Here is a 10,188-nt window from a genome sequence, read left to right on the forward strand (position 1 = left end):
CATTTCTCTGTCTGAAGCCTGCCTGCACCTGAGTCCCCTTCACATATTTAGTGGGGGTGTGTGAAATTTTAAGATATAATAGCTGATTCATTGCTTTAACAGGTATATTGTAGAACCCCACCCCACCGACACCACTATCACAGCAGTCTGAGACCTAAAAACTCACTTAATTCAGGATTGCTGGGCAAGTGTGGCAAGCAACGAACTCCACATGCTCACTGAAAATTAACATTCAGTTTAGAAGTGGCTCCACAACTGACCAGCTTTATTAACATTTAATTATTAATTAGCCCACGTTGCTGTTGCCACCTGCTAGCTTGGGACTCTGCTCAGCCCAGCCGGGTTGGGTTTTAGTACCAATGGAGATATGCGATGTCAGTCTACAGCATGACATTTACTTTTTTAAAATCACATACCTCCAAAGGGTAGACTGCAACCAAAAATATCTGTCTCATCCATAAGACAGTCCTATTCAACCTATGAGGACCATTACATCCATTATATCTAGGCAAGCCTAGAGATAAGATTCCTGTTCTCCTTGCTCCAAAGCCCCTCTCTCACGATGGAGTCAAGTCCACATGGCTGACAAAATGATGCCTGCAAATGGGTCTCACTGCACCTACAAGAGGTCTCCCTCTCCCTGCTCCAAGTCACTACTGTAGCATGAGACAAGGGTCTCTCCATCTCTCTTCTTCTGGCTGAGCTGAAAGCAGAGCACAAGGTCTCCAGCCCCTTGCTGGACCCAGAGCTATCCCAGTATACAGAAGGGATGGCAACAAGAGCAGAAAGGTCAAGAGCACCAACCAAAGTCTCTGTCCAGGATCCCAACCCACTTCTTACCCCAAAAGAGAAGTCTTCTACAGGACAGCTCTTTTTTAAGGCAATGTCATGGTTTAACCCCAGCTAGCAACTAAGCTCACTCACTTCCCCCCCCCCCCCCCCCCAGTGGGATGGGGGAGAAAATCAGGAAAAGAAGTAAAACTCGTGGGTTGAGATAAAGACAGTTTAATAGAATAGAAAGGAAGAAAATAATAATGATAATAATAAAATAACAATAATAAAAGAATTGGAATATTCAAAACAAGTGATGCACAATGCAATTGCTCACCACTCGCCAACCGATGCCCAGTTAGCTCCCGAGCGGCGATCCCCCCAGGCCAACTCCCCCCAGTTTATATACTGGACATGATGTCGCATGGTATGGAATACCCTGTTGGCCAGTTTGGGTCAGCTGTCCTGGCTGTGTCCCCTCCCAACTTCTTGTGCCCCTCCAGCTTTCTTGCTGGCTGGGCATGAGAAGCTGAAAAATCCTTGACTTAGTAGAAACACTACTTAGCAACAACTGAAAACATCAGTGTGTTATCGATGTTATTCTCCTACTAAATCCAAAACATAACACTATACCAGCTACTAGAAAGAAAAATAACTCTATCCCAGCCAAAACCAGGACAGGCAATTACAAAAGATTAATGAAAAGGTCTTCCATTCTCCTTTTGTACCATGCCTGCAAGTGTCCGATCCTTCCCAAAGGCACCCTCAGACACTCACAGTTCAAGGGATCCAAAGGACAGTTTTTAAGCCATAGACCTCTCCCTGAAGATGCCTACAATATCTCCTAGACCATCATCAGTCCTTAGCACAGCTTTGAACATCGACAGTCCCTTCCAGGCTATGGAAACAAGGAGGAGAGCACAGGAGCCCTTGCACACTTGTGCACAGTAGCTTTTAATTGCTCAGGTGCTCTGTTAAATGCAAGTGAAACTGCAATTATAGCTCCTGTTTCTCCTGCAAGGCCAACCCCCGAATCCATAATAACCTGTCAGCTTTCAGAATGAAATCCTGGATTTTTTTTTTCCAATAGAAAATAACATTTCATTATTTCACTAAAAGGGTTTTAATTTCTTCTAATAATTGCTGCAGCAATTCAGCCAAGAATTTTTTCCCTTTTTCTGTAACCTGAGCTGATGGAACATTGCTTTCATTTAATTTAATTACAGCTGTGGAATAATGCATTAAATATGCACTCCCTTTGTGTTTACTTTTATATTCAAGAGCTAGAATTAATTAGTCCTTAACTTTGAAAAATTACTGCAGCTAGCCACTATGTAAACAGCACAAGCACTTCAGCGACTATGTGTTGAGGGCTCAACCAGCCACAATTTTTCCTCCCCCCCCAAGTTCAAGGGAGAAGAAATAATATTGCCAAAGTATTCTGCCTTAGAATCAATCACATCAAATATGGGCAGTGCAGCAGCACAGGCCCATGGATGCTCCCTCCAGCCCATTGCAAAACTGATTTAAAAAATAATAATAATAAAAAAATCACTAGTTGAATACAGAAAAGGGAGAATTTCTAGCTTTTTGAACAGACATTCGCAGGTCCTTTATCAACAGGACTAAAGAGTGTCTACTTGCATTATGCTAACACCTGGTTAAGACGTAGATGTACCACATAAGACATCATCAAAAACCATCCCAGAAATGGTTGTAATGCTCAGAGGCAGCTTTTAACGGAGACACCAAGACAACCCTATGCACACGGGCTTCCACTGTGTCACTGTCCTACACTGAGCGTTGGGTCACAGAAGTTGCTGTGCTAAAAAAAGCCAATAAGATGTTAACTTGGAGGCCAAACTGTGACCTTTCATGCTGGGAAATTGAGGTTTTGGAGGCAGTGGAGATGACCAAGTGGCTGAGAGACTTGGTGCTTCAGCTCCCACATCTGTGGTAATGGGACCATGGGTCCAATATTTGGCTTGGACACCTAAGACTCACCGAGCCACATCTGGCACTAGTACAAGACTGCACAGAAGTCAACCTGATGTCTAAACTCTCATAGAGCTTTGACCACTGACAGCACTGCAGCTATTAGATTGATTAATCCAATGAATTTTTCATTTGCTCAGCACCATACCTAAAAGCACGCACTCGGACATCTTCTAGAAGATGCTTTATTTGATCTCTCGAGCTCCTGAGCTTTTCAAACTGAGTTGGTTGTCCCTTTGGGCAGCCCCAGCTCCATTAAAAAACACCTTTTTCCCTTTCAAGTTTGTCTTGCTTTATCTTCCAAATTGTCAGATCCTGCTGTGCTTTACTCCAGCGGGTCAGAGGGCTTTTTACACAATATTTCCCCCCTCAACTTCAAGCCATTCTGTTTTTTTCTTTTTTGTTGATTAAACAGATGGCATTTCCCAAGTCCCTCTCTCCAGCCATTTCTGTAAGCTACCACGTCATTTTGGTGTTTCTTCCTTGCATCGCTTCCAATTTTTTCAGCATCTTTCTAAAAAAGGCCATTTACGTGCCAAATACAGCATTCAGTGCTCAGACTGTAAAACCATCTCCCTCTTCTCATCCACTCCTGCTGATCACAGACAAGAGCTACACTTGTTATTCAGGTTTCTGAGATTTTTAACTAATCCATTGCCCTTCCTCCAGTGCAGGAGGAGAAGAAAGGAAAAAGCCAGCCTAGAAAAAGCTGTTTTCAGTAGAAATCAGCATTACTTCAAATACTGTCTCTACCTTAGTGCACACCAGGAACAGGAAACAGTCATACATTATTGCTTAATTACTCACAAATGTCTATAGACAGTTTCTATTAACTCACTGTACAATTTAACCAAAAGTAATAGGATTTACAAGGAAGGCAAGATACTTACCTCTTCCAATTAAAACCATCCTTTAGCAAAGCCCAAAAAACTTTGTAATTTGGATACTGCTCCACTATTGCCAGATATGACCTACAGGTCACCTGAAGAGGAAGGAAATAAAACACTTTTTAAAATGCATATTATCTTAAAACAGCCAATGGACAATTTTTTTTTCCTTCACCAACAATTTGCAGATGAAACAGCAGCTAGCAGGGAGTATATTGCACAAGTGCCGCATATGCGGCATCTCATTAATCTAATCAAAAGAGGAAACAGCAAAATACCTACTCAAATGCATCTTGCAAACTAAAATAGTCCAACAAGACTAATAGCCCCAAAAGACTGAATACACCAAAATAATTCTATAATGCTGAAAGCCCTGTTGGGTTCACTGCTCTAAGTTACTGGGAGGCAACCTCTCTGCCCTGTGGCAACTTGATATTATTGTAAGTGCTTCTAATTGTGGCTTTGCAGATGCTGCTAATTCAGTTGACTTCTAGGGCACTGTCAGCCAGACTGGGTTTCAAAGTCAAACTAAGAATTTTCCCCTTCTGAGCCCATGTGATGGCAGGCTACATCTACACCAGCAAGGGATTCAAGTCAATAGGAGCAAGTCTGTAGAGCAAAAGATACCCATGCTACGTGGTTTATTTCACGCTACTCCAATCCCAGCTGGGTCCATGAACTTGATGCCCATCAGCACTGAGGAGCGGGTCTTCTGGTGTAGTTTCATCTTGAAGGACCCTCTCTCCTGCACTAGGAAAAGACACAAACCCAAGACACCTCTGATTTCTCAGACTTTCCCTATTCACTCTTAAAACAGGACCAGAAGGACCAAGTGATGGGTCTGTTGTAGAAGCAGCTCTTGGCATGGCAAAGGCATCGCTGCTATGTCTATCAAACTCATGACCACAGCAACGTGGCTGCTGCTTGAAATTTATAGCAGCAAGAAGTTTGCTGCCCCAAACCAGTGGGTCTTTGCCCAAAGAGTGGGTCCTTGCCCTTGCCTACCTGCTGCCCCCCCCCCCCTTGGGGGGCACCTTGCAGGTTCTTTGGCTTTGCAACCTCCATCCTGAAGGTCTGATATTAGTGCGGCATTAGTGGCCACATCTTCACAACCCTTCTGGCTGGTGGGAACAGGTGGGGGTGGCTTAAAACAGCCTAGTTGTGGGACACGGTGACAATGGGGACAGAAGCTAGTGCTCCCCAGGATACTGCCAGAACTGTAACAAGAGGGCATATAATTAGCCCACTTGGAAGAAGTTCAGTTGGGAGGATGAGATGCTGAAGGATGAAATTAATTGCTTCGAGATCAAACAGAAAGGAGCTGGGATGGGAAGGCATCAGGCGTATTCAAATGAGTTTGAGGTTAGCAGTGCATACCCCTGAGAGCGTGAGAGCCGAGCGTTTGCTGAGAGAAGCTTGCGTGCCAAGAACAAACACGAAGCCAGCCTCCACCTCTAGCTGTCCTGGGGGAGACAAGCCTCAACACCACCTGCGATCCGGCAGAGGCAGCACTGCAGTGGGAAGGTGGACAAAAGGCTCTGCAGCAGAGCTGGTAAACATCACCTCATGGCTCAAAGCATCCGAGTTCAAGGGGAAAACCAGCCACCAGGTCACCAAGATGATGCTTCTGCACACTGCAGCGCTTCGCCCCCCCCCCCCCCCCCCCCCCAAAAGGGTTCAGGTTTATTCTGCTTTCCAGAATATTTTATTCTGGTTCTCAGTTTGGAAGAAACTGCTTGACAAAGCCAAAGAACAAAAAATCAGTGCCCCATAGCACGCATGCTCACAGATCCAAATCCAGGGAGCAGAATCCATCCCAAACCCACATCAGAGCAAGGAACGGCTCTTGGCATCTTTTCCCAAGGCCGATGCACCCTCCCGACCTCAGCCAAACTCAGATGTGTCCAAAGAGGGTGAGAGAAATAAACCCACCAAATCTGTATCTGGTTTTGGTTTTTTTTTTTTTTTTCTTTTTTTGCTTTGCAGAGATGCTTTTGTCTTGAATCCCAGAGGTGATCAACTGAGCATGAGATTTCTTTATCTGCTTACAGCACCCTGCCCAGCCTGGCATCATTAGCATTGTGGGCTTTCAAAAGTTGAGCTTTACACCCAGAATTCAATCACAGCTCTACCTAAAGCATGGAAAAAAAGCTTAGGATTTAAAGGTCTGTGCCTTCCTTGAAGGAAGAATAGAAGCTACGCATGCACATCCACTTCAGGGCATGCCATCCAAAACATAGCTTAGATCTAGGTGAGCTAGAGCTCCTCTAAGGTATTTCAGAAGAAAACCTTCCGTACCTTCCTCACACTGTCGTGTCTTCAGGCAGCAAAGTCTGAAGTGAAGATAAAGCTTGTGCTGGATCAAGCCTCAAGCTACAGAGGTCTACCAGCCATAAATACTGGATCTGCCATTGAGGATAATATTGACTTGTATTAGGCAAGGGAGCTGCAAATACATCCAACTTCTTGCAAACTAGTACAATTCCCTCCTTGGATGTAGAAAAGTCCCTGGGTCTGGACGACAAGGTCAGGGTCCAATAAGAAGCAGGTTATTAACAGGCAGCATTTATAGGACAGCCTGAAATACCATTGCAATAAGCAGTCATCTTCAAGGCGATTAAACATGAGCTGACATTCGGTGTAATATCTGAGACTTGATCAACATGGAGTTGCACTGAAGAGGAATGCCGATTTTCTTTAAACAGGTTAGGCTGCAAATCCTTGTTCTAACATACATTTTGCTGTTGTGTTAAAAATCAATAACAACAACAAAAAAGAGAACACCTTAAATAAGAGAAGGTATGTGCTAGAGACTCCAACCCTTCTTAGTATGACTTCATCCAAGGTCCTCAAGCACCTTGAGGAAACATGGGACCAGACAATGAATGAGAAGGGGATTTTTTTTGCTTCAGCCACTTTCCTGTGTGCCTTGAAATGCCCACAAAAATATGAATTGATTCCACTTCTAGCTGCAGCTTACCTATTCCTGGCTGATTTCAAGATGTAAGGTAACATCTCTGAGAAAAAAGAAAAAAAAGAAGAAAAAAAAAAAAATCAATGAAGGCCAATACGAGATGCTGCAGCAAGTACAAGAGACAGTCTTGCAGCTTCAAAGCAAATTAAGTGAGAATGGATCTTTTCATTACCTGATTGACACATACTTAGTGGTGCCACAGGCCAACAAACTGATTTATTTTCAGTGGCTGGAGCAGCAAGATAGCAAGAAGAGGCTTCTCTTCCCAAGGGAAAAAAATTGAGCACTGCTTGCATCTCCTTTCCATTGCACAGAGCTCTCGGCACCCATCACTGCCAACAAAGATGTGCGACGTGAAATACCCTTGTGCAAATTGTTATAATTTTATATAACTGTGTTTATACAAAATGCCTTTCTACTGCATGCTTGCAACCTGCAGAAGAGAAAGCATTGGAAACCTGCGCCCGTGAGCTCTGCTGGGAGATGGTGTTGCACTGGCATGGACCCTCTCTTCTGTAAATAGCAGATGGGGACAACTGGGTGGTGGGTATTATCCTATAAACAACAGGCAAAGCACCACATAAAGAAGCAATTTGGAGAATGCACGATGCTGAGCTCTTATCTAGATGCTGTTTCCTTTGATGATAAGGATTTTACTCTCTTGATATCACCTTGCACTTGCAAGAGTCCCCAGGCTCTCAGCAGAGTTTTGCTAAGTGCATCGCAATGTTTCCTCAGGAGCAACAAAAGTGGCACAGTGCATGTCTCGAAAAAATGAATACCACCCGATTAAGTTATGCAAAACATAATGTTTGGACAAAAAAAAAAAAAAAATCCACAAAATTACCCTGCGAGGCTGACAGATGCATTGTTAACCTTATTTTACGGCTTGGAAGTGGGAGCAGAAAGCAAACTCAGGACTCCCAAATCACCAGCGCGTTCAACAGCTTAGGAGAATTATTTTGGAGAGGCTTGGTCTTCGCACTGCCGACTGCAGCAAACTGCCTGACATGCAACATCTAAAACAGCAAAAAGCCTCCTTCAAAACATCTGTGTCTTGTGGTACCCTCCCAAAAAAAAGCAACTTGCCCTGCCTTGGAGCCCTCCTATAGCTAGAGGAGGGTTGGGGAGGCAGACAGACCTTTAAAAAGACCTTCAAGAAGAGGTCTGCAAAGATTGTCACCCAGAACAGGCTGCCAGCAGCTTCCACACAACTTGCTATTAATAAGTCTCGCATTTTATATGCTGGTTAAAATGCTAGCCTTTTTTTTCTTTTTTTTAAATCTACACAGCAAAATGGTGTGACAAACAGGCACTGAAGACCACAGAATTATATCAGCATCTCTGCTGTGCCTTGTAAAAATCATTCCTTCTTTAAATGTGCTCCTGAGGACAATATTTATTTAGAATTAAAAGCCAGCAGTACATATTTCTCAGGGCTTTTTTTGCAGTGTTGAGCAAAGAAAGACCTGTGCTTAAGCTGAAATGGGATGGGTACTATTTTCTGCGTGCAAAAGCACCAAACTCCAGAAGTATCAGTAGAAATAAGAGACTCATTGAGACTCAGAGATGTAGCCCAGTAGATAACAACCATGGCATTTCTCATCCCAGACATTAAATGGTATCCAGCAGCTCACCTCAAAACTGGCACAGAACGGTCAAGGTTGGATGGGATGTCTCTGGTCTAACCCCCCTGCTCAACCAGGGCCACCTAGAGCTGGTTTCCCAGGACCATGACTAGACGCTTTCGAATGTCTCCAAGGATGGAGACTCCACAACCTCAGCATTGGTCTTACCAGTGTTGGGTTGAGGGGAAGGACCACTTCAACCTGCTCGCAACACTCCTAATAGGGCCCAGGACACTGTTGTCCTTCTTCACAGCAAGGGCACATTGGTGGCTCATGGTCAACTTGGTGTCCATTAGGACCTTTCCTCCAAAGTTGCCTTCCAGCTCGTTGCTGCCACCACGTCCTCCTGCATGGGGTTGTTCCTCCCCAGGTGGAAAAGAAGGAACATCTTCAGAACATTTGACCCTAATCCCAAACTGAATTATACCACAGCAGCTTTTCCACAAGCCTGGCAGGTCTGAAGCTGGTTCTGAGAAGTACAGAGAAGGTGATTTAATCCCTTTTTTTTTCTCTAACCCTGTGGGAGTTTATTATTGTTTACAATAGATTCTCTACATTAAAGATGATTTTAATCTGAATCTTAGAAAGAACAATAAAAAGGCTGTTAGAACTCTATCAAATTGAGAGATGCATTTAATTAATTTGTCGGGAGTTAGTACTATAACTGTTTCAAGTGTGATCAGAGTTCTGCATAAATACACACAGAACTTGCTGGAATTCTCCGAAGAAGATTAAAAACCAGATTTAAAACAAATACATTAGCACTAAAAGCAGAAGAAATTGTTCTAAGCACAGCTTTCCCCTTCTGCAGCCAAATCCATAAATGTCACGCAGTTTAGTTACCAACAGACAAAACCTCTGCCTGTGAAAGATATCCTCCCAGCTTTCTGGGAAGAAAATAAAGTCCACTTAAAGTACTGCAGAAGTGGGATGGTCCCACCAGGAGAGAGAAACCGAGGTCTTTCTATTTCCACTTGATTCTTACATTTCCCGCTGGAGACCAGAAACATCGACTGGTTTACAACTCCTTGCTGTCTTTAGGAAACATCACTGGCAGGCATGCTCAATTATTTAATGTATTTGTCTTGATCTGTTCCTCACCTCTCCTGAATAAATGCATTAGAGTGGGGAAGATAGCGTGTTAGGCAAGCGAACTAGCTACCAAAGGGTGGCAAGATCAGTTTGGGTTTAATGATTGTGTTTTTGCATGCAAATTCTGGGGTGCTGGAGGTAGGTCTGCAGTTTGAACAGCCAAGAGAGGAAAGGTGGTAAAGGGCAAGGATTTGAGCACCTGCTTTTAGAAGGAAGTCTTGCACGCAAAAGGTACTAGTGCTATTCAGCACACATACCTAACAAGCACTCAACAGGAAAAAACAGTGAGCCACGGGTCATGCTTTGATAATTCTCAGTCCTTTCCGCTGGTAGTCTTATGCCTCCAGCCCCCAGCAATAAGCAAACACATAGAGTTGTTAACAGTGAAAAGCCCATTACCTGCTCTATCGGTAGCAGCTATAATAAGCATCCATGGCAACTGAATATCTAAAAAACCTCAGTGTCATGCATGTAGGTGCTGTCATTACCAGACAGCACCCACAGCTGAAAACAAGCAGTGTGACTCACGTGCAAATTGATGCATTCATCAAGGTTACCATACATAATTTTCTACAGTGACCTATATATGCCCTAATCTTGGGCAAACCCACCCTATTCCCCAAGGGTTTTTGGAAAGCGTGACATACCATGCTTGTTTTGCAGTGGGGTGGGTCTCCCAGGTATTCCAGTCCTGGCAGAGACACAACCCACCCATGCATCCAACACACACTTCCAGCAGTCCTCCCCGAACCCCAGTACCTGCTCATCCATCCATCCTCTGCCAATTTATTTCAGCCTCAAACCCATCTCACGGTTCATTTTGTCCCATCCGTGTGGCAGC

This window comes from Aquila chrysaetos, unplaced genomic scaffold (genome assembly GCF_900496995.4).
Source record: "Aquila chrysaetos chrysaetos unplaced genomic scaffold, bAquChr1.4, whole genome shotgun sequence".
Taxonomy (NCBI): Eukaryota; Metazoa; Chordata; class Aves; order Accipitriformes; family Accipitridae; genus Aquila; species Aquila chrysaetos.